Genomic DNA, 26,387 nt, shown 5'->3' with positions numbered 1-26,387 from the left:
TATTGCCTGTCGTAACATGACAAGAGCAACCACATTCTCCTCTGCTGATGGCAGTCGTGAATTTGAGATACGCCACCACATCACTTGTCGTACAAGCAACGTAGTCTACTATGCCACTTGTGGGTGCGATTTAGTCTATATAGGACTTACTACACGTGAATTGCGCCTACGAACACGTGAACACGTTAGGAGTATTTCTGCGGCATCGGAGTTGGACATGGATGACCCCGGTCTTACTACGCTACCCCCGTCACCACAAGGTGGAACACGGATGTGACCCAACCCATTTTAGGGTAAGGGGCATAGATGTGGTCCATCTTGGGGCGAGGGGTGGCGATTATGGCAAGATTTTGGCACAGAGAGAGTGTGCTTGGATTGTTCGCCTTGGAACCATGACACCCAAGGGTCTCAACGAGAAACTCAGCTTCTCTCCATTCTTATAATAATGTTATTACGGATTTTTCTGTCTCTCTAGGGGCATTTCATATGTGTTTATGTATGTTTTGTTTTTAATTTGATTTTAATTACCTCCCTCTATTTTTTCTATTTTTTCTTAGTGCTTTTATGTCTTTTTGTGGCCATCACTTACCATCACTTCTCTGTTCCCCTTATTCTCCTGTTATTCCAGGGATACCCCCGCTGGTCCTATACATATATAGTTTCATACCAGTTTATATTTGGTGCCATTACACTGGGTTGTTCCAGTGATGGCATCTTAGTGGTTCCCTTTTCTTTGAGGCGAATCGGTGTGGAACGGACCTGCAATAATACTGTGTGATGTTATGTTCCGTGCGGCATTATGAGTTCGGGGACGCCCTTTCTCTTGCCCACACACAAGATGGCCGCGGCGCATGTATCTTGCCGCTCCCCACTTCCGCCCACGCTGAGGATCTCGGATGCGGTGGGAGGTGACGCTGATGTGGCGTCACTTCCGCCGGGGAGACCCGGAAGTGATGGGTGGATGGGGAGCGCTGACGCGATACATGCGGCACAGGTGGCGGCGATCTATGGTAATGTACAGGGGTATTTAGGGGCACTTGGCCACATAGGATGTATGCACTGCCCCCCGAAGAAGCAACGCAAGCGAAACGCGTTGGGGCTTCTCCCACTGATACTTGGACTTTTGCCCTGGCACTGATTTAGCACTTTGCACTTTTTAATGGGTAAGCAGTTCTGTTCTATAGACACTTTATTGTATTTGTAGCCAGAGGAACTTCCTCTACTACATTTTCAGGGTGCTGCTTGCCCATTTTTTGTATATGCCTTCACCATATTGGGTTGATGTCCTCTTGTTTTGGGATTAATTGTCTGGGACTGATCTCCTACCTACCATGTCTTTTTCTATTACTGTGATTTTACCATTGTCTGAATTTGTACTTAATAAACTTATTTAGTTTTTATATCACAATGACAACGGTCTTGATGATTTTTTCTGATTATGTGGTTGGCCATTTAATACTCCTTCTTTTCTCTCTTCTATTGATGCCTTTATGGAGTGGCCGTATTTCATTTTTATTGTATACCCCATCTGTCACCTTGAAATTTTTGATTGAAACTTTTATAGCTGTTCATTTTCATTATTCAGTTTGGACACTGTAAGTAGGGCTTTTCCACTACTAGGACAACCCCTTTTCATTTCACGTTTCCCACCATTTAAAATAAAAAAAAGCCTATACTCATCTCTGGTGGTGATGGGGTTGCAGCAGTGTCTAATCTTGTGGTGGCGATGCTCACATGAGGTTGTGATATCATCCGAGCCCTACATCCAATCAGCGCTGGCTTATTTCTCCCTGACTTTGGACAAATTAGTTAATAATAATAATATTTATTCATTTATATAGCGCTATTAATTCCACAGCACTTTACATACATTGGCAACACTGTCCCCATTGGGGGTCACAAACTAAATTCTCTATCAGTATATTTTTGGAGTGTGGGAGGAAACCGGAGTACCCGGAGGAGACCCACGCAAACATGGGGAGAACATACAAACTCCTTGCAGATGTTGTCCTTAGTGGGACTAGAACCCAGGACCCCAGCGCTGCAAGGCTGCAGTGCTAAACACTGAGCCACCATGCCGCCCTGTTAATCAACAGGAAGTGGGACCCACAGCTGCTGCTCACTTCCTGTTGATTGCTCCTGCCTCCAAAGGCAGGGAGACAGAAGCCAGCAGCGTTTGGGCACGGGGCTCGCATGATGTCACAACTTCTTGTCAGCCCCAGGAATGCAAGCCTAGACACCACTGGAACGCCTCCACCACTAGCAGTGAGTATGAGTTTTTTTTATTTTAAATGAGGGAAACGCGGAATGAGAAGGGGGTTGTCCTAGTTGTAGACAACCCCTTTAAGCTCCAAACTGCTGTCCCATTCTGTGATCCTTGTTTCAGTCTGTTCACCAAGCTGTTCTGTGCTCTTTCTAGGTTATGTCTGGGCCCATATCCTGTTGCAAATTTTAGCTTTCAGCAGAATCATTCAGCCATTATTTTCATCATCACAATATGGAAGAAAAAGGAAGCGAACTGACTCAAACAAAAACAGAGAGAGGAGACACAGAACTGCATTAAAGAGGTTGTCCCCCTACTTTTACATTGATGGCCTATCCTTATGATAGCTCATCAATGTCTGATCGGCCGGGGTCCGACACCCCACACCCCTGCTGATCAGCTGTTTTCAGTTTTAGCAGCGGCAGCAGGCAGCCAGAAATGATCAGCTCTGGTGCTGCTCTATTTTCTGATAGTGACCACGGCTGAGTAAGATGTGCCGCCCCCCGTGGAAGCAGCAGAGCTGCTTGGATCCGGGTTCGCTGTGGCTCAAGGGTCTCCGGACCCGGGGTCATGCGGCCACTCAAATGAAAAGGGGTATTTACAGGGGAGTTGATGTATAGTTTGTGACGCCACCCGTGGTGTACGGTAATTTGGGAGTACCGCCGCTGCCGTTGGGTGTACCCGGGGTGATGAAGTGGGGCAGCAAGGTGTCGTAGCCCTCCACGAGTAGGGGAATGCCCCGGGACACAGTGTGGGGTGCCGTGGGATGCACGGGTCACTCTCGGAATCACTCAGTTCATAAGCAGACGTTGACAACCAGGTAAACCAATTCTCTGAGTACCGCTGCCGCTGAGGGGAGCTCGTCCGGGTCCCGTCCCCTATAGTGTTGTCTGGTGATCCGTGACCTGCTTCCTGGCACTAAGTTTAACTTCAACATGGTGGCCCAGTAGTATGGAAATTGCTGGGCCCCGATCCCCACTGTGGCTAAGTGTGAGAGCTTGCTCTCAGGGCTCACGCTTGGGATTTTCTGGACCGCTTGGGTTAGAAAGTCCTATCCCCCTCGTTGTGCTAGTGCCCCAATTCTGGAGCGGGTGGGAACAGATCATAAAGGCTCTGTTCTCCTCAGGTGAATTGTCAGGTTTTATTCATTTTAAACCTTTCATTGTTTTATGAATTGTGTTAATAAAGAAATATCAATTTTAAATTTCATTTATTGTGGTTGTTGGCTATTTTTCTTGAATCGGCTGAATTGTCGGGTTGCCTGAAGCTACTCCCTGACCTAGGGTCCGTGTACCCCGTTGTGGCTTCGGTCCCGGACCGGTGACAGTGCTAGGCTGCTGGATGTCCTCCTCGACAGGTCCCGGCACCTTGCCACAATGCCCTGCAACCGGGGGTCCGACTCGTCTAGACCCAGACCACCGTCTGCAACCTAGATAGCTTCTCCAGGAGCCACCGCTCCCGACTTCCTCTCTCTCACTCCTCTCTACTCTCAACTCTCAATTGACTACACACCTCACCTCCCCTCCCTGACCCTCAGGTAGGCGACTCTATTCCACTCAAGCCGTCCACTGGTGTGCCTGGTGGGTGTGGTGCAGTGTGCATCTAGGATTTGATTTGCTGTTGGAAGCAACACTCTTTAGATAGGGACCCAGAACCAAGAGGGAGATGGAATACCGCACGGAAAGGCAGTTTGTGCAGTACCCTGTGACGACCTGATAGTCCAGGGGCGTCACAAATGCACATCCGCCTCCGATTCAGATCAATAGGAGGCAGATGTGAAGTACCCGGCCGCAGCCGCAATCAGAAGACAGAGCAGTGCCGGAGTTGAGAATGTCCGGCTGCCTACTGCCGCTGCCGGGATTGAGAACTGCTGATCAGCAGGGGTGCAGTGTGTCGGAACCCGGCCGATCAGACACTGATGACCTATCCTAAGGGGTGCTTTACACGCTGCACCATCACTAACGATTGCTAGCAATGTCGAGCGCGATAAGTCCCGCCCCCGTCGCTCGTGCGACATTTGGTGCTCGCTGCCGTAGCGAACATTATTGCTACGGCAGCGTCACACGCACATACCTGGTCAGCGACGTCGCTGTGACCGCTGAACAATCCCTTCCTCAATGGGGAGGTGCGTTCGGCGTCATAGCGACGTCACTGCGGCGTCACTAAGCGGCCGGCCAATAGAAGGGGAGAGGCGGAGATGAGCGGGACGTAACATCTCGCCCACCTCCTTCCTTCCTCATTGCCGGTGGACGCAGGTAAGGAGATGTTCATCGCTCCCGCGGTGTCACACATAGCGAAGTGTGCTACCGCAGGAACGACGAACAACATCATACTGGTTGCAGCAGCGATATTAATGAAATGAACGACGTGTCAACGATCACCGTTTTGGAATGATTTTGCGATCGTTGATCGTCGCTCATTAGTGTTACACGCTACGATGTCGCTGCCGGCGCCGGATGTGCGTCACTAACGACGTGACCCCGACGATATATTGGTAGCAATGTCGCAGCGTTTAAAGTACCCCTATAGGGTGCTTTACACGCTGCAACATAGCTAGCGATTGCTAGCAATGTCACGAGCGATAGCACCAGCCCCGTCGTTGGTGCGATATGTGGTGATCGCTGCCGTAGCGAACATTATCGCTACGGCAGCGTCACACGCACTTACCTGCCTAGTGACATCACTGTGACCGGCGAACCACCTCCTTTCTAAGGGGGCAGTTCGTTCGGAGTCATAGTGACGTCACTAAGCGGCCGCCCAATAGCATAGGAGGGGCGGAGATGAGTGGGCCAAAGATCCCGCCCATCTCCTTCCTCATTGCTGGCGGGACGGAGGTAAGGAGATGTTCGCCGCTCCTGCGGTGTCACACATAGTGATGTGTGGTGCCGCAGGAATTACGAACAACATCACTACTTACCTGACAAAGATTTTTTCGTAATTAAACGACCTCTCCCAAACAAACAATTTTTGTCTTTTTTGCGATCGTTTTAGGTCGTTCCAGCCTGTCACACGCTGCGACATCGCTAACGACGCTGGATGTGCGTCACAAACACCGTGACCCCGACGATATATCGTTAGCGATGTCGCAGCGTGTAAAGCACCCTTAAGGATAGGCTATCAATGTAAAGTAGTGGACAACCCCTTTAAAAAAACGCTTATTTTTAACAACACCATATACTGCCATATGATGTCAGCTCAATACATGCTCTTTATAAGCCTGTTACATTAAGACATTTCTGTTCATGCTTCTCATGTACATGTATTTCTGAGTGATTTATCCTCTTCCATTATAGAATTAAAATACTTGTCATTTCTTTAATGTGATGCTCAATAGCAATTACAGATTGACAGCGAGGATCAAACAAGACCTTTGGTAACCTTCAATAGGCTTTTCCTCCAGGGTTTATTGTTTGGTCTCATCGTGAGCTTCACAGGCTACTTGAGTGACTACATGGGCCACCCAGATGGTTGGTATTACAGAAGGGATAAGGCAGAATTCCACAATGAGAATGTCGGGACTTAGATCTTGCTGTAAATATCTTCAGGTTATGTGCTAGGGTCTTGAAGGAGATTGCTCTTTAACTGAAGATCAAGTCTCTCTTATTACCCTGATTTGGTAGGACATGGTTTTTAAAAAAACAAAAAAAACAAAAAAAAACAAAGAACACTTGATCTTTGGCCTTGTCATTATTCTACAATTATACAGTTTGTTGTAATTATTTTTATGAAATCTAAGGCTTCATGCGCATGCTGTGTTTTTGTCATGTTTTCTTGGTGCAGTTTGTTGCCAAAAACTGCATGTCTTTCCCTCCCCCAGCAACGTCTATGAGAATTCTGAAATGCTGTGCACGTCGCTTTTTTTTGCTTGCAGTTTTGGTCTGATAAAAAAAACTGCAGCATGTCAATTTTTGTCTTGTGTTTTTAGCTCTTTCAGCCATTAATTTCACTTAAAAAAACAGATGGGACATAAATGCGTCAAAAATGCACTGAAAACACATGCGGTTTCTCAAACGGAACCTGTCACCAGATTTGGAGACTATAAGCTGCAGCCACCAGCACTGAGCTCTTATATACAGAATTATAGAATACTGTATATAGGAGCCCAGGCCGCTCTGTAAAATATAAAAAACACTTTTATAATACTCACTTGGGGGGCGGTCTGGTCCGATGCATGTCTCTGATCTCCAGTCCGGTGCCTCCTCTCTGCGGCAGTTGCTGTCATCCTTCTACCTAGCCTAGTATGGATGATGTCGCCTATGTCATCCACACAGGCTGGCATTGTGCTCCTGCGCATGCGCACTTTGATCTGCTCTGCTGAGGGTAGATCACAATACTGAAATGCACAGGCGCAAGGAAAGGTTAAAGACTGCTCGCGCATGCACACTACAATACTTTGATCTGCCCTGAGCAAAGTTTATCTGCGCAGGATTTCAATGCTGTCCCGTGTGTATGACATAGGATGTGTGAAGCCCCACAGGTGTTGTGTCGGTGCATTACCTTCAGGGACTCCACTCAGCTGGATCTGGTCACAGGTAGGAGATCTTCTTCTTGTCGTGACGCCACTCTCAGTATTGCGGCCAGTAGGGACCGCCACTGCAGATTGAGGGACGCCTGGGGCTGATGGTGAGTGCAGTTAGTTGGAATAGCCTCCTGAGAGTGAGGCAAGCCCCAGGGCCCTGTGTAGGTGCGTAGAACCACAAGGCGCAGAATAACTCCACACAGGCAGAATGTCTTTCAGGGTTTTTACTCACTTCAGGTGACAGGGTGAGTAACCCGGGCGTAGCTGGGATGAACCAGGATGGAACCAGGTATCCTTCAGGCTGACTTCTGATGGTGACTACCAACTCGCCTTCCTTAGCCCTTGGTGGTTTGGGGTAACCCCGACTTTTAGTCCCTATGGGGGTCACCCAGGGAAGTTGCTGAAGCCTCACTCCCCTTCGTTTGCCGTTTGCTTGTGGCCTGGACCAGCTCACTCCAGCTGCTTGCCTCCTGTGAGCTATGGGCCCTAACTGTGGCTACGTGGCTGCGGCTTTTGTGGTGTTGTGGTGTGGGCTTTGAGGGCCCCACACCGGCAGGTTTAGCAGGGAAAGGTGGATCTATCCCCACTCCGGGATCTGCCGCCCGTTTGGGCCTGGTTCTCCCTAGCAGTCTCCTTACTTCCCACTCTGTGCTCTCTCTCTAGCTGGAGATGGGTTTCGGGTAGCCCTCCTAGGTGACCGTTCTCCCCCGTCGGTAGCCACTGCGCGGACGCTGTCAGACTACAGCAGCCCAGGGGAAGGGGTCAGCTCTCCTCGGAGCTCCCTGGACTCTGCACTGAACCGGCTCACATCTGGGACCTTCACTGCTGCTCCTGTCAGAGCTTCACTTTCCTGCTCCTCACTCCTCCACACTCTGCTGCAGACTCTTTTCCCTTTTGTGCCTGCCTACGCCACCTAGCAACCAGGCTCTCTTGCCACACCCCTTGAGAGGAGATGGAGGCTTTTGGCCCCCTCCACTATTCCAGTGGAGGTGAAGGCTTTTCCCCCTCCTGGGATCCCCAGGGGTCCTCTCATAGGTACATGTGTGAGACCTGATCACTATGCGCCTGTGTAGTCACACCTCGGTCAGCCTTCTGGATTACCTGTATTGTACTGTCCCCAGCATGGGTGCAGTACTCAGTGGTGCCTGACCAGGTCAGGGGCGCCACATTCCCCCTTAGTTATCACCAGCACGTCCTCGGGCTGCAAGACAACATTTTAAAATGCATAAAACATTAAAACATGTAAAACATTTTTTTAAAAGCACCAGGTACCATACATCACCACCCTCCACCCACAAGTCCGTTAACCCACCCAAAACCCTCTCACGTTGGCCGCGCCTTCAGCCACTTCTGGCAGGATGTAGAGGCGGCTTTCATGGGCTGGTGGTCTTCAGGGTATACCTGGCCTGGTGGATCTGCGCCTTCAGCCTCTTCTGGCAGGATGTAGAGGCGGCCTCCACAGTTGGTGCTGACCAGGTACCCTCTTTGTGGTGGAGAGCCAGGCCCCATAAACAGGCATGCTCTCTGGTTGCAGGTAAGCCAAGGCCCTATATACGGACGTGCTCCCTGGTTGCAGACGAGCCAAGCCCCTAAACAGGCTGACTCTGGTGGTGGTGGTGCCCTCTGGTGTAACTATTTACACTGCGAGAGTTTGTGGCTATAGCCAGTTCATAGCCTTAAGGTTCATTTCTCACATCAGTTTATGTGGGCACATTCTTAAACTTGTAAAACGTTGCAAAACAAACTTTTCAAACTGGTAACTTGCTTTACGTTACATGGACTTATGCAGACTCCTCTTCACCAGGGCTTGGGCCTGTAGGGCTGCGGCACCTGTTGCTTCCTTGACCTCTTTCTTCATCTGTGGTAGTCTCGTCAGTAGGTTCTTTGTCTTTTCTTTCTTCATCGCTGTCTTTCCTTCCTTCTTCTTTAGGACATGGTGCTACATCTAGCGCATACCAGCCTCTTTCGCCTTGATGCATGGTAAACTGCACTGTGTCTCCCATTCTCAGGTTCCTTCCAGGATGTCCTCTGGGCAAATTAGCTCTGACGTCTCTCCTATTGACAAAAATGCCTTCTTTGATACCAGGTGCAACGATGAACCCGTATCCTGACTTCAGGCTAAAGTCTTCCACAATTCCTCTACAAAGGGGTCCTCTGACCTGTGCTTTGGCTCTTCTCAGGAACCGTTTTTCTTCTAGGTCTCTGGCCGTTATGTCATCTCTTTGCTCTGGGGATGGCGGAGCAGGTGACAACTGGTTTCGGCTACGGCGCCGTGTCTTGCGGGCTTGATTCTGCTGGGTGGCTGCTTCACTGCTGGCAGGCTCCCAGGTGAGGTTGCTGGATAAATCTTCCTCTTCATCCCAGCGAGAATATGGCAACATCTCCGGCTCTGGGCATGGATCCACTGCTGGTGGCTCCTGAGTCAGCTCCTCAGCTTCCTGGCCTCCCCTCCCCCTTAGTTCTTCTGAGCACTCCTTTGGTGGTAGTGCTGGGGATGGACTTTCTTCAGCAGGCCCAGGCAGGGATCTTTTTGGCATGATTGCTGCAGGAGTCGTCTTGGGGGTATGCGGAGGGAGTATGTACTGGTCCACCAACCATTGTGGAAACTTGGCCTCCATGTCAGCCTTCAGCTGCCAGTATGCGGGGTCCTCCCCCAGCGTGGGCTTTCCAGCAGGGACCTCTTTGGACTGGGGAGCGGTGTCTGCTCTGGCCTTGCAGGCCGGGGAAAATGGTGATGCAATCTTGTCTCGGCGGGCCGCGCCTGGCATGGCGGCGGCCTGGTCTTGGCGGGCCGCGCCTGGCATGGCGGCGGCCTGGATGGGCGTTTCTGGCGCAGATTGGATCGACGTCGCAGCTGCGGTGGGGTCTTTGCAGGCTGGGCTGGGCGTCGCTGCCTCGATCGGAGCTTGGCGGGCCGCACCTGGCGGGGCTGCGGCCTGGTTCAGCACCTCACTTGCGGCGCGGACGAGCGTTGCTGCTGCGGTGGGGTCTCGGCGGGCCGGGCCTAGCAAGGCGGCGGCCTGGGTCAGCGTCACACCTGCGGCGTGGATGAGGGTCGCGGTGGCAGCCGGTTCTTTGCGGGCCGGGCAGGGCATCGCTGCAGGGACCGGGTCTTGGTGGGCCGAGCAGGGCATCGCTGCGGCGGCCTGGGCTTGGCGGGCCGCACCTGGCGTGGCTGCGGCCTGGCTCAGCGTCGCCGGGCGCCTCTTCAGGGACCGCGGGCGTGGCAGCAGGGGTCGGGGCATCCGGGCCGGCAGGGGTAATACTGGACTCACCCATCGGTGGCAGCATCGGGGTCTGAGTCGTTGCCACTCGGTCTGGCGCTCGGCGCGCGGCTCTCCCTTCATAGGCCTGAACCGCGGCAGCCATCTCCAGAAGTTCCATGCGTTCTTCTCTGATCTGCTCCACGACCCGGGTCTCCAGTCGGTCGCAGAACTGGGCCAGCTCCCGATACCACCAGGCAGCGGAGCCCGGTTCTGGGTTTCTGCGGTCAGACGCCATTTCTTCTGCGCCCTCTTCTGTACGATTTCCCAGCAGTGGACTCGTCGTTGCCTCTAGTAGCAAGCTGTTCAGTTTCCGCTCTGCCTCTTTCAGCAGCTCCTCTCCCAGCAGCAGGCTTCTGGCTCCCTTTCTGTCCCGACGTCTCTGAACGCCTCCGCTCTCTTCACTTGCGAGGTCAGGACTCTGCAGGGGATCTCTGGGTAGCCACACCTCTTCGTGGGCGGTAACTTCTCCCAGCGCGGGCTGCTGTTGTTTTTCAGCGCGCTTTTCATGGTGGCAATATGGCGGCGCTTCCAATTTTTCAAGCGGACCGCCCAGGCACATGGTCACCTGTCTGAACAGGTCTAGTCCTTATCCTGTTCGTGACGCCAGATGTGAAGCCCCACAGGTGTTGTGTCGGTGCATTACCTTCAGGGACTCCACTCAGCTGGATCTGGTCACAGGTAGGAGATCTTCTTCTTGTCGTGACGCCACTCTCAGTATTGCGGCCAGTAGGGACCGCCACTGCAGGTTGAGGGACGCCTGGGGCTGATGGTGAGTGCAGTTAGTTGGAATAGCCTCCTGAGAGTGAGGCAAGCCCCAGGGCCCTGTGTAGGTGCGTAGAACCACAAGGCGCAGAATAACTCCACACAGGCAGAATGTCTTTCAGGGTTTTTACTCACTTCAGGTGACAGGGTGAGTAACCCGGGCGTAGCTGGGATGAACCAGGCTGGAACCAGGTATCCTTCAGGCTGACTTCTGATGGTGACTACCAACTCGCCTTCCTTAGCCCTTGGTGGTTTGGGGTAACCCCGACTTTTAGTCCCTATGGGGGTCACCCAGGGAAGTTGCTGAAGCCTCACTCCCCTTCGTTTGCCGTTTGCTTGTGGCCTGGACCAGCTCACTCCAGCTGCTTGCCTCCTGTGAGCTATGGGCCCTAACTGTGGCTACGTGGCTGCGGCTTTTGTGGTGTTGTGGTGTGGGCTTTGAGGGTCCCACACCGGCAGGTTTAGCAGGGAAAGGTGGATCTATCCCCACTCCGGGATCTGCCGCCCGTTTGGGCCTGGTTCTCCCTAGCAGTCTCCTTACTTCCCACTCTGTGCTCTCTCTCTAGCTGGAGATGGGTTTCGGGTAGCCCTCCTAGGTGACCGTTCTCCCCCGTCGGTAGCCACTGCGCGGACGCTGTCAGACTACAGCAGCCCAGGGGAAGGGGTCAGCTCTCCTCGGAGCTCCCTGGACTCTGCACTGAACCGGCTCACATCTGGGACCTTCACTGCTGCTCCTGTCAGAGCTTCACTTTCCTGCTCCTCACTCCTCCACACTCTGCTGCAGACTCTTTTCCCTTTTGTGCCTGCCTACGCCACCTAGCAACCAGGCTCTCTTGCCACACCCCTTGAGAGGAGATGGAGGCTTTTGGCCCCCTCCACTATTCCAGTGGAGGTGAAGGCTTTTCCCCCTCCTGGGATCCCCAGGGGTCCTCTCATAGGTACATGTGTGAGACCTGATCACTATGCGCCTGTGTAGTCACACCTCGGTCAGCCTTCTGGATTACCTGTATTGTACTGTCCCCAGCATGGGTGCAGTACTCAGTGGTGCCTGACCAGGTCAGGGGCGCCACAGATGCGTCATGCACATGTGCCTCAGAGGAGAATGGAAGAGAAGGAGCAGCTTTGCTGACTTCATGTCACAGGAAGCAGGAAAATCAACACCAGGACTGGATACAGGACTGGTCCATGACTGCTCTTGGCTGGAACAGGTTGTCACAGAGCAAAACAGGCTGGTACGTTCGTAGCCCCATAGGAAAAAAAAAATAAGGTCCCAGATAACCCCTTTAGCTATCCAAAAATCGAAATTGAAAAAGAAAAAATGAAAGCTGATACTTCTCAAGTAAATGATGTACACTTGGCCACCTAGCCACCGTTTTCAACCATATCTTTGTCTTTTATGGTGCTCAGTGTGGCAAGAGGACAAAGAGAAGAGACAGAGTGGAATCATAAATAGGAATCAGTTTTGATCCCAGTTGTTTCACCCAGTTAAAATAAAAGACCCTATACTCACATGCAGTCCTGGTGCCATTCCACTGCAGTCGGTAATCGTTCTTCGGGACTCAGATGACATTGTGACCGCACATGAGCCCTGATACCAATCACCACCAGCTTCTAACTCTCCACTTTTGGACAAATGAGTTAATCTAGTTTAATTGGGGGAAACAAATGGAATCAGAAGGGGTTGTCCTGGTTGTGTGCCTCTTTAATGGATAAAGATGGGTAGCGAAAGAAGTTAAAAAAAAAATACAAGCGAAAGAAGCAAGTAGGAGGTGGTGTTCACATGAAATGGCAAACACCCTGGAAAATTGAGTTGGCTTCAGATCACTGGGGACAAAAGAACAGTTCTGGCGAGGATAGCCCAACAGTCTATTGAGCAATGAACTGAGAGTTGTGCAGCAATTCTCCTTTTTTACTATACTTCTCAGTTAAAGTGAACCTGTCAGGTACAATATGCACCCAGAACCACGAGCACAGGGTCGTGCTAATGTGACGCCCTGGCCTATCAGGTTGTCACAAGGGTGCTGTGCAATCTGCCCTTCTGCATGGTACCTGCTCCTGTCCGTTTGGTGTTGCTAAGAACAGGTACAAACACTATTTGCCCGAAGGGCAACAAGAGGTACCATAACTAAAGACCTTTTTAGGTTTGTATAGTGTTTGTATAATTACCCCTACGCTGACCGGGTGTGACAATCAGAGGTTAGTGTTTGTGCTAAAAACAGGTATACACAAATCCTGAGGAACGCTCTGCATTACACCCACCAGACACCTGACTCGCCCACCCCAGGGCTATGGGACACCCGGTGCCGGGCCGGACTAGTCCGGGGGTCGTCAGTGGTGGCGGGGCCCGACTCCGTGGCCCTGGTGGGTGTCAATTAAATATGGCTGGTGAATAAAGTTTATGGTTGTCGTGACGCCACCTGTGGTTTGCAGCTATTAAGCCGCCGCTGCTGTATGGGGCCTTTGGGGCTGATGGTATGGCAGCTTGGATGGTCCTGCTCCCCACAGGTGGAGTGGTACCCCGGGGCAACAGTTGGTGCTCGTGAGAGTGTATGGTGTGATGTGTGAATAATACGGTGCAGGGCCGACAGGCAGTAAAAGAAACAGGCACAAACAGTAGTCTCTTTACCTTCTCCTCTCTTACTTGGCAAACGGTTAGTCCTGGGAGACCGTCACAGGTGGTAGAGGGCTCCGGCCGGCCTGGAAGTAACTGAGGTATCTTTTTGGCCAGATGAGTAGGAGGCCTACTCCTGTTCTTTCCTTACTGTTATAGGACCCTGCTCTCTGGATTGGCAATGGCCCTCTTGCTGCTGGGACCTGTGGTTCGTCCCTTTTTCTGTGTGGTAGGCTGCGCAGGCCCTCTCTGGTGCTTCTCTGCTGGAGTCCACAACGGGCCCTTGGGATGCAGCTGTACCTTCAGATTGATTCTGGGCCAGGGGGCTTGCAGCTCTCCTGCCCTCCGGATTCGGCTACCAGGGAAGGATTTTACACCCTGGCAACCACAGACTCCGATGTCCGAGTCTCTTCTGTGCCTCTCTGCTCCTCCTGCTTCACTGGGCCAAGCTACTCCAGCTCCTGGCCCCAGTCCGCAGGACAGCACTACTCTGCGTCTGCTTTCTCTGCTTTCTTTCCACAGACTGAACACTAACTCCTCCCTCAGGTCAGACTTAAGGAATGCTCCCTGGAACTCCAGGTTCAGAGCTCCCCCTGCTGGCCTGAGGGAGAAACTGCGTTGGATGGTAAACTTACTGGCCAATAGACCTCCCAATTACCTCCAGGCTCAGCATCAACCCTTTGGAGGGGCAATGCTGTTGTGGCGACCAGGTCCTGGGGCGCCACACACCCATTGGGCAGCTTGAGGGGAATATGGCCGCCCAGATGGAGGGATGGTAGAAGGAGGGCCAGAAGTGTCAGTGAGTAGAGAGTTTGAGCGCAGCAGTGACAGTGAAAGGTCACACTGCGGAGCTGGGCTCCTGTACCTGTCCCAGGTGCCAGACGTTGGCCTGGAAGGAGCGGGAACCCCGGTCGCAGGGGGTAGTGGCAAGGGGCACGGTACTGCCACGGAGGGCAGTTCGGCGGCCTTGTGATAAAACCGGGCAGGGGCCAGGGCACGACGGGGTACGCGGACCCTAGGCTGGGAAGTAGCTTCACGCAGCCCAGTAATTTACCCGACGAGGACGGAGTCTTCACGAGTCGTTATCCACCACTCCAAAATCGGGGTACTAGCGCAACAAGGGGGATAGGACTTCCCAAAACCGTCCAGAAAATCCCAAGCGTGAACCCTGAGAGCAAGCTCACTCCGTTAGCCACACGGGTGAGCGGGACCTGGGTAGTTTCATGCAAAAGGGATCCACAAAGAGTAAAAACAGTGCCAAGGGACAAGGCTTCAGCCCAACCAGCAACACCAAAAGGGCACGGACCCAGCGTGCTCCAACAACATCTGCAGGGCATTCAGGACTTTGGTTTACCCATTCTCAGTGTCAGAATTTCTGGACTGTATGAGTACGTTGTGCCCCTTTCCTCCTGACGGGTCCCCATCCTTCCACTACCGAGCCCCGGGATACCTTCCCCCTACCCACGAAGGAGTTAATATCACAAGCTGCCATCCCATCGCTCCCGGGCACTCCCCCAAACGCAGCAGCAGTGGTATCCCACATTACCACAACCCGTGGGTGGCGTCACGAACTTTATTTTTCACCCCTTGTAAATACCCCCTTTTCATTTGAGTGGCCCCTCGAGCCACTGCGGATCCGGATCCGAGCAGCCCGTCAGTGTGCTGCCCCCGCGACAGCCAACATGCTATTCAATGCACATTGCCCAGCATCATCAGCGGTGACATGTGTACCTGTGTCCTTTGTAACTGCTTCAGAACCCTGGGCTTTGGGTCAGTGCACATTGTCAGAAGTCCCCAACACTCCCTGCCATGCGCGCTAGACCTCTCTCAAGCCGGGACATATACACCTGGCTTCATAGTGGGCATGATTGGATGTGCTGGGCATTCTGATCATGCACACTAACCTTAAGCCCGGCATTCTGAAGCTGTGACAAAGGACACAGCTACATGCGTCACTGCGGATGATGACGCTGGGCAATGTGCATTGAATAGCATGTTAGCACGACCCTTTGGGCATGCCAACATACTAAGAGGGCAGAATGAGCGCTGGAACTAACGCCCTTGAGACTTGTCCCCTCACTCATCAACATATCATAAAAGATCTTTAGAAATACTTTTTCTATAGCTCTCTATCTATGCTAGTGTATACAGGGACGGTTAGGCAGGGATTAGCCAATATGTACCCAGAACTGCTCGTGGTTCTGGGTGCATATTGCACCTGACAGGTTCCCTTTAAGGAAGGCTGGAGGATGACAACTGGAGAACGTGTTTGGTGAATGCCTTTCGCTCGCTTGCTCCTTGCTCATAATTCATAAAGACACCCACAATTAAATCATTGACTGTATTGAGCCTGAAGGGTGTTTTAGCAGCTCATAACTCATGTGAAGGCCATATATCCATCCCCTCACCATTTCCTGCATTGCTGTCTAGGCTCTATGCCCTTAGCTGCCAAGTGACAAATTGTTTACCTGAAATATATGTGGTTTCAGCTCCATCTATACCACAAAATCTAAGAGCAGCTGTATGGCCATTTGGTGTCCTGACACATTGGGTACATAAACAGACTGCACCACTTCACAGATCAAGCTTTGTTGGCTTTTTCTCCATTGGCTTCATTTTGACTTTTCACACGTTAGTAATGCATTAAGGGGATATTTCTTCATTACATCATTATCATAATTTGCAAGTGTGTACATTATTTTGGCATTATTTTGTAAGATAAAAAAAATTATAGAGTAGATTAAAGGAAAACCAATAGCATTACTGGGCAAAAAGACATAACACAGTGAGCTAAGAGCAAAAATATGTGACAGTGAATGAGTCTCGTAAATCAAGTCTATTCATGCATAGCTGTATAAAATGTCCTATAAAATAAAACCACGTAAACCATCAAGAAGGAAATGTTTAAAGAGTAATCATTGTTTTAATTCACATGAAAATAAGCAATGTCTTATCAAATATATCAGTTTCTTTCTCCTCCTGGACTGATCTTTCATCTTTAAAGGGCAGTTGGTGCTCATAGATTCTATGAAAGAGTAGGGGTGGGAAGAGGGAGGCACTGAAGGCAGACAGACATTCTGCTGCAAGTTCTCCTGAACATTAGGCCCCTTTCAGACGTCCGTGTTTCAAGTATGTGCAACATCCGTTTTTAACACGGATGCCTTATGTACCCATGTTGCAAACATGAGAGGAAAACAAAAGCTTTTGAAGTGCAAAAAGGTATAAAGTTTATTATAACAAAGGTGAAAGTTCATTTTAGGTTAAAAAATTGATAAAAACAGAGACTCTATAGCATTCCCCTATTCATAGATGTAAATTAAGGTTATGTTGTAGTCACACATAACAACCTAAGGATGGTACTTATAAATATTATACATCAATAACATCCAAGCAAGAGATCAAGTCAGTGACATAAAATAGTGCCACAAATACATATTGCAATTTATACATTGGGGATCAGGGAGATCCCAAGAAGGATGGAAAATTCAAAGGGGTCAGAGCGTTTCTATTGCAGGTTTTACCGCTAAAGATGGTAGCAGCAATCAGTCTCAAATAAGTCCTCAAATTGCACAACGTACGTTTCAATCAAGATTTTCTTTCTTCTTCAGGGGAGAGGTGCTGTAATGTGTGCCCATCAGACACTGGGTTTAAATAGCCGCCGTAGCTGTCAGAAACCCGGAAATAGCGTGTCGGCGCATGCGAGGACTGTCACAACCAGCCTCCAAGATCAGCCCGCCGTCACGTCACCCGACCCCCCGCTTTCTTTGTATGGCATTGTGGAGTCTCTCTAATCCATGTTATTCTATGGTGTTACTCACATGTCTGGGTTTTCTTTTTACACGGACCGTGTGACCCCACTGGCCTTACACATAGACACAGAGACATGTTAGTTTTTTGTCCGGCAGCAAGGGTGTCACACGGATCGCACACTGATGTATCCATATGAGATCAGTGTGACACGTACCAGAGAAAACACATCCTTTGAAATAAAATGATTTACAGTCATATGAAAAAGTTTTGGCACCCCTATTAATGTTAACCTTTTTTCTTTATAACAATTTGGGTTTTTGCAACAGCTATTTCAGTTTACTATAGCTAATAACTGATGGACTCAGTACAATAAACCTCATTTCAATCCAGAAATATTACTAACAGAAAATGTGCAATCCGCATTAAAAAAAGTTTACCGATACAAAAGTATGGGCACCTCAACATAAAAGGGACATTAATATTTTGTAGATCCTCCTTTTGCAAAAATAACAGCCTCTAGTCGCTTCCTGTAGCTTTTAATGAGTTCCTGGATCCTGGATGAAGGTATATTTGACCATTCCTGTTTACAAAACAATTCCAGTTCAGTTAAGTTTGATGGTCGCCGAGCATGGACAGACCGCTTCAAATCATCCCACAGATGTTCAATGATATTCAGGTCTGGGGACTGGGATGGCCATTCCAGAACATTGTAATTGTTCCTCTGCATGAATGCCTGAGTAGATTTGTAGCGGTGCTTTGGATCATTGTCTTGCTGAAATATCCATCCCCTGCGCAACTTCAACTTCGTCACTGATTCTTGCACATTATCGTCAAGAATCTGTTGATACTACGTTGAATCCATGCAACCCTCAACTTTAACAAGATTCCCCGTGCCGGCATTGGCCACATAGCCCCAAAGCATGATGGAACCTCCACCAAATTTTACTGTGGGTAGCAAGTGCTTTTCTTGGTATGCCGTGTTTTTTTGCCTCCATGCATAACGCCTTTTTGTATGACCAAACAACTCAATCTTTGTTTCATCAGTCCACAGGACCTTCTTCCAAAATGTAACTGGCTTGTCCAAATGTGCTTTTGCATACCTCATGTGACTCTGTTTGTGGCGTGCTTGCAGAAACGGCTTCTTTCGCATCACTCTCCCATACAGTTACTCCTTGTGCAACGTGCACTGTATTGTTGACCGATGCACATTGACACCATCTGCAGCAAGATGATGCTGCAGGTCTTTGGAGGTGGTCTGTGGATTGTCCTTGACTGTTCTCACCATTCTTCTTCTATGCCTTTCTGATATTTTTCTTGGCCTGCCACTTCTGCGCTTAACAAGAACTGTACCTGTGTTCATCCATTTCCTTACTATGTTCCTCACAGTGGAAACTGACAGTTTAAATCTCTGAGACAATTTTTTGTATCCTTCCCCTGAACAACTATGTTGAATAGTCTTTGTTTTCAGATCATTTGAGAGTTGTTTTGAGGAGCCCATGATGCCACTCTTCATAGGAAATTCAAATAGGAGAACAACTTGCAAATGGCCACCTTAAATACCTTTTCTCATGATTGGATACACCTGCCTATGAAGTTCAAAGCTCAATAAGGTTACAAAACCAATTTAGTGCTTTAGTAAGTCAGCAAAAAGTAGTTAGGAGTGTTCAAATCAAGAAATTGATAAGGGTGCCCATACTTTTGCACCGATCAAATTTTGTTTAAATGCGGATTGCACATTTTCTGTTAGTACAATAAACCTCATTTCAATCCAGAAATATTACCCAGTCCATCAGTTATTAGATATATGAAACTGAAATAGCTGTTGCAAAAACCCAAATTGTTATAAAGAAAACAGGTTAACATTAATAGGGGTTCCCAAACTTTTTCATATGACTGTATACTCACCTGTGTCCAGCGGTGCTCTCTTCGGCACTGCTGTAACTTGCTTCTGACCCCCGCTCATTATGCTCATGAATATTCACTGCACTGTGGACCTGGAAGCAGCAGCATCGCCGGGGACAGATGAGTTTCCAGCAGTGTGTGTGCAGTGACATCAGGAGGTCATCGGAGTATCCAATGAACTCGGATGACCTCCTGGCGACACCCGCACTACCGCGGGTGTCGAGAACTCCGATGTACTCGTGATGTTACTGAGCGACACCCGCAGTAGTGCAGGTGTTAGGAGATCATCTGAGTTCATTGGATACTCCAATGAACCCGTGACGTCACTGTCGTGGCCACGCACATACTTCTGGGAGCGCCTCTGTGGTGACCTGTGCTGACCTTATGAGGTCCAGGTCACTGCAGGGAAGCACACACAGCAATGTGTGTGTCTGCAGGGGCTGCTCTCACAATCAATGGGGAACGTTCTCCATTGAATGTGCCAGCAGTGTGAATTCGACATGAGCCCCCCTAATTGGATTACCATGGACCAGGATTAGTGCTTTGACAGGGAAATAAATTGGAAAAGAGGGTGTCTCTTGTGTTTATTTATTGAATAGTTTTCTCTTTTTATGCCTTTTCAGGTGTATGTTGGAGAATGTCGTGGGACCTCACAATGGATTACGGTGGACCTTTTGTATTTTTTTTTCCTTTAAAAACAACAAAAAAAACCAAATAAACTGGTGAACAAGGGCTGCAGTTGGGGGGGTTTCTGTTCAAATAAACTTTTTTATTCTCCTTTCAACTACTGGATTAGTAATGGGGGTGTCTGCTAGATGCCACCCATTACTTATACCAGGACTTGATTACAGCTGGAATCAACCCCTCAAATATTCCCATTTGCCACCAAACCAGGGCAACGGGAAGAGCTGGGTCCAGCGCCAGAATTGGCACATCTAATGGATGCGCCACTTCTGGGGTGGCTGCGGCTGCTATTGTTAGGCTGGAAAGGGCCAAATAACCATGGCCCTTCCCACCCTAATACTATCAGCCCCCAGTTGCCTGTTGTACCTTGGTGGGTTTTAGTAAAATGGAGGGGACCCCACATCATTTTATTTTATTTTTTTTTAATAAAATTTTTTAAAAATAAGCGTGGGATCCCCTCTATTTTTAATAAACAGACACGGTACAGCAGCGAGCAGAGGGATGCAGCCTGCAGCTGCTGCTGTTCCTGTGCTGGATATGAAAAATAGGGAGAGCCCCTCGTCATTTTTTAAAAATAAAAATGCTACAAAACAGCTGGCCAAGCTATCTGTCTCTATATCTATTGAGCTAGTCTGTGCTTTCTGTCTATATGTTCTTTCTTATTTTCTTTTGACCATACTGGTATATGTGGTTTGTTCCTGTTAAAACACGGACGTCTGAAAGGGGTCTTAAGGTTGCTTTACACGCTGCGACATCGCTAATGATATATCGTTGGGGATCACGTCATTAGTGATGCACATCTGGCACAGTTAGCGACATCGCAGCGTGTGACACCAATGAGCGACAATCAACGAGCGCAAAAACGTGAAAAATCGTTGCTCGTTGACACGTCTTTCATTTCCTTAATATCATTGCTGCTGCAGGTACGATGTTGTTCGTCGTTCCTGTGGCAGCACACATCGCTATGTGTGACATCGCAGGAACGACGATCATCTCCTTACCTCCGTCCACCGGCAATGAGGAAGGAAGAAGGTGGGTGGGATGTTCCAGCCGCTCATCTCTGCCCCACCTCAGCTATTGGATGGCCGTTTTGTGACGTCGCTGTAACAACAAACGCACCTCTCCCTTGAAGGAGGGATTGTTCGGCGGGCACAGTGACATCGCAGAACAGGTATGTGCATGTGACGCTGCCGTAGCGATAATGTTCGCTACGGTAGCAATCACCACATATCGCACCAACGTCGGTGGCGGCTGCTAACGCTTGTGACATCGCTATCAATCGCTAGCAATGTCGCAGCGTGTAAAGCACCCTTTACTCTTTAAATAAATGCTTGACTAAAAAAAGGTCACTTATGATTATACATTTTATTTAAATGGAATCTGTCACCAGGTTTTTGCCAGCTAATCTGATAGCAGCATAATATAGAGACAGAGACCCTGACTTCAGCAATGTGTTACTTACTGGGCTTTTTGCTGTAGTTTTGATAAAATCAACGATTTATAAGAAGGAGATTATCACTAGAGGACTGGTAATCCTGCTGCCATGTAATGAGTTCTGTGTAACCCCTCCCCCGGCCCTGATTGGCAGCTTTCTGTGTACACTTCGCATGGACCGAAGCTGCCAAATCAGTGGTGTGGGCAGGGTTACACAGCTCAGGATTCAGAGAACTGGCAGATCCGCAGCAGTTAAAACAGTGATTTTATTAAAACAGCCCAGTAAGTGATACATTGTTGGAATCAGAGTCTCTACATTATGTTGATCTGAGATGGTGGAACTAAAACCTGGCGAAATATTTATTTTCACTTATATTTTCATAAAAACAGAACATTGCTTTCACCTCTTCATGCCCTTATTTACAGCACTGGCGAGATGTACAACCCCTGGCAAAAATTATGGACTCACCTGCCTCTGAGGATGTTTATTCAGTTGTTTACTTTTGTTTAAAAACAGCAAATCACAGACATGGCACCAAACTAAAGTAATTCCTGGCTTTAAGAAACACTAAAAAAAAAAAAAACCATGAAAACATAAATGTGCTAGCCAGTAACGGTTACTTTTCAAGACCAAACAGGGGTAAAAATTATGGAATCATGAAAAACAAACAAACAAAAAAACACTCCAATACATCACTAGTATTTTGTTGCACCACCTCTGGCTTTTATAACAGCTTGCAGTATCAGAGGCATGGACTTAATGAGTGACAAACAGGACTCTTCATCAATCTGGCTCCAACTTTCTCTGATTGCTGTTGCCAGATCAGCTTTGCAGGTTGGAGCCTTGTCATGGACCATTTTCTTCAACTTCCACCAAAGATTTTCAATTGGATTGAAATCTGGACTATTTGCAGGCCATGTCATTGACCTTATGTGTCTTCTTTCAAGGAATGTTTTCACAGTTTTTGCTCTATGGCAGAATGCATTATCATCTTAATAAATTATTTCATCATCCCCAAACATCCTTTCAATTGATGGAATAAGAAAAGTGTCCAAAATTTCAATGTAAACTTGGGCATTTATCGAAGATGTAATGACAGCCATCTCCCCAGTGCCCTTACCTGACATGCAGCCCCATATCATCAATGACTGTGGCAATTTACATGTTCACTTCAGGCAGTCATGTTTATAAATCTCATTGAAACGACACCAAACAAAAGTTCCAGCATCATCACTTTGCCCAATGCAGATTCGTGATTCATCACTGAATATGACTTTCATCCAGTCATCCACAGTACATGATTGCTTTTCCTTAGCCCATTGTAACCTTGTATTTTTCTGTTTAGGTGTTAATGATGGCTTTTGTTTAGCTTTTCTGTATGTAAATCCCATTTCCTTTAGGCGGTTTCTTACAGTTCGGTCCCAGACATTGACTCCAGTTTCCTTCCATTCGTTCCTCATTTGTTTTGTTGTGTATTTTCAGTTTTCGAGCCATATTACTTTCCTGTCTTGATGCTTTGATGTCTTCCTTGGTCTACCCCTATGTTTGCCTTTAACAACCTTCCCATGTTGTTTGTATTTGGACCAGATTTTAGACACAGCTGACTGTGAACAACCAACATCTTTTGCAACATTGCATGATGATTTACCCTCTTTTAAGAGTTTGATAATCCTCTCCTTTGTTTCAATTGACATCTCTCATGTTGGAGCCATGATTCATGTCAGTCCACTTGGTGCAACAGCTCTCCAAGGTGTGATCACTCCTTTTTAGATGCAGACTAAAGAGCAGATCTTATTTGATGCAGGTGTTAGTTTTGGGAATGAAAATTTACAGGGTGATTCCATTATATTTACCTCAGACTTGAGTGATTCCATAATTTTTCTCCCTGTTTGGTCTTGAAAAGTAACCGTTACTGGCTAGCACATTCTATTTTCATGATTTTTTTTAGTGTTTCTTAACCCCTTAACGACCGCGGGCCGTAAAATTACGTCCTAAATGACATAATCTTACTGCCCGCGGTCCTCCGGCGGCAGCATGCCGCGATCGGCACACATCTCAGCTGATTTTCACAGCTGAGATGTGTGCCTGCTAGGCACGAGCAGAATCGTTATCTGCTCGTGCCGATTAACCCCTTATAATGGCGCTGTCAATACATGACAGCGCCATTATAAGCGCAATCGCGGTAAAGTTTTACTTACCGCCGAAACCGGAAGTCACGTGACGCGATCACGTGACTCCCGATAGTTGCCATGGTAGTACAGGGTCATGTGATGACTCCTGTACTACACATGAATTGGTTTCACTTTCGCTGTGCCCGGAGCACAGCAAAAGAGAAAGACAGCGTATCTGCTGTTTACAGCCTTCCAGCTGTGATCAGCAGATACTGCAGAGCGATCGGAATGCTGATCGCAATAGCCCCCTAGGGGGACTAGTAAAATAAAAAAAAAAAGTAAAAAAATAAGTTTTAAAAAATTAAAAAAAAACAAAAAAACCTAAAAGTTCAAATCACCCCCCATTCGCCCCATTAAAAATTAAAGGGTTAAAAAAATAAAAAATATACACACATTTGGTATCGCCGCATTCAGAAACGCCCGATCTATCAAAATATAAAATCAATTAATCTGATCAGTAAACGGCGTAGCGGCAAAAAAATTCCAAACGCCAAAACGACGTTTTTTTGTCGCCACAACTTTTGCGCAAAATGCAATAAGAGGCGATCAAAACGTAGCATCTGCGCAAAAATGGTACCGTTAAAAACGTCAGCTCGAGACGGAAAAAATAAGCCGTCATTGAGCCTAAGATCCCGAAAAATGAGAACGCTACGGGTCACGGAATATGGCGTAAAACGTGCGCCACTTTTTTCGGACAAACTTCTGATTTTTTTTTAACCCCTTATATAAAAGTAAACCTATACATGTTTGGTGTCTACGAACTCGCACTGACCTGAGGCATCACACCCACACATCAGTTTTACCATATAGTGAACACAGTGAATAAAATATCTCAAAAACCATAGTGCTATCGCACTTTTTTTGCAATTTTTCAGCATTTGGAATTTTTTTGCCATTTTCTAGTACATAATATGGTAAAACTGATGGTTTCATTTAAAAGTACAGCTCGTTCCGCAAAAAATGAGCCCTCACATGACCATATTGACTGAAAAATAAAAAAGTTACGTCTCTCAGAAAAAGAATGGCGAAAAAAAAAAACGGAAAGCGAAAAATCGGCCGGTCGTGAAAGGGTTAAAGCCAGAAAGTTGAGATTTGAAATGACTTTAGTTTTGTGCCATGTCTGTGATCTGCTTTTTTTAAACAAAAGTAAACAACTGAATGAACATCCTCAGAGCCAGGTCAGTCCATACTTTTTGCCAGGGGTTGTAGTATAATTCCCCCACAGTTTATAAAATGGAGAGCACTTGGAAAGTAGAGGTTCAGGAGATGACCCAGTACCATGTACCAGTACCATGTACGGTGTCATTTTAACTTCTCGGATGCCACGTGCAATAAGTGTTTTGCAGAGAAAACATGTTTTACAATGACCCCCGGGTTGGCCATGTCCTCTCTCTCCAAAAGACAGTGCCTTTATCAACACTGATTGTTAGTTTCATTATAACCTATGCATACTGGATTTCTCATCAAGAGGACCACCGCTCTAAATGCCAATTTTTTTTTCCAAGTATTCACTTTAAATGGGGTCTACTATGCATTTGACACACCCACGGGGTCTCTGGGGTCACTTGTCACTGGGCCGGTAGAGATTTGGGATGTCACTGCGGCCAGGCCCGGTTTCGTGACCCCGGTGGTGTCAATAAAGATGGGGATGGGGATGATGGGAGTTGTTATTCGTGACGCCACCTGTGGTATGCGGGCAGTTATTAGCCGCCGCTGCGGAAAGTCTCTCTCTTTTCTGGGACAGATGGTGACGCAGCTCGGGTGTTGCAGCTCTCCACAGGTAGAACTAGGCTCCAGGGAGGATGATGGGAGTAGTAGTCGCCTATGGTGCAGGGACGCAATGATGGGAGCGCCGGCAATAATGGGACGACACAGAGGTTGCAGTCATAGTTCTTTACTCACTGAGATGTCACCGCCTTTGGAGTTCTGGGGTTTCACCGTGATGGGCTCCAGCCAATCCCAGATAGTTCAGAGGTCAAGGCCGGTGTTTCCATCTGTGTGTCCTTTCTAGTGGTCTTCTCTTCCCCCCAGCTCCTGGGCTGTGGAATGGGTCACGGATGCCTGCTGCACTCCCCGCGAACTCTGGGATCCCCCTTCTTCCTAAGAAATGAGGTCGAGCCTCCAGCTCCGGACCATGGGCCCCTTTCTGTGCAGTGTCTTGCGACATCTCTTCCTGAGTCTGACCTGGCGCTTGCTGCGCCTGGAGCTAACTGAATGCTGTGTGAGATGGCTCCTCACTTCCCCTGCAGGTGCCCCGCCTCCGAGTTGCTGAACTAGTGGGAAAGAGGTCCCATTCCTCATTATGGCCACCCCTGGCACCTACTCTGGCCCAGTCCCAGTGACAGAGCTCCCAAGTCGTGTTTTGGTTGTGTTGTGGTGGTTTACCGGCGTTGACCTCATCCATATCCGAGATGAATACTGCACCCCAGGGGAGGTGCAGTACCCTGTGCCGCCTGAAGCCGCAGGACGCCACACATTGATTCCTATTGATAACTATATAAGCGGAGCATTTACCAATGGAAAGGATGGTCTCTTCTCATATGACAGTATTTAATCCAAATCTTATAATTGATGTTTTTCTAGAACAAAGACTATAAAACGCTATGTGTATTATAGAGCTATAGGAATGTCATGATGTAATTTAGCCTTGACTTTAATCAGAAAGTTGCGGGATTCAGTCACCCATGTACGGAGATTAATTAGACTCCTCTGGAATGTACATTTTATGTCATACTTTATACAAGTCTTTAATCGTACTCACAAATCGGTTCCACAAGACGTGTTCTGCACAAGCAACTTTACTTGTAGTTAATGGGAAACTGTCGTCAGGCCCTTCTTAATCACGGAAAAGCAAATAAATAGATGAGTTTCTTCTCAAACTGATGAGAGATGTTTGATAAAGAACAGGATTCCATGAAGGATCTGAAGTTCTTCCATGTTCTACTTATATTAGTTATTTATGTTGACGTTTAATGTCAAATCAGCTAAGAAAAGATCCTAATAATGGATAACAGCTCACTTTAA

Source organism: Anomaloglossus baeobatrachus, chromosome 8 (assembly GCF_048569485.1).
Source record: "Anomaloglossus baeobatrachus isolate aAnoBae1 chromosome 8, aAnoBae1.hap1, whole genome shotgun sequence".
Taxonomy (NCBI): Eukaryota; Metazoa; Chordata; class Amphibia; order Anura; family Aromobatidae; genus Anomaloglossus; species Anomaloglossus baeobatrachus.
The sequence above is the reverse complement of the archived record's forward strand: the minus strand, read 5'-3'. Positions refer to the sequence as shown.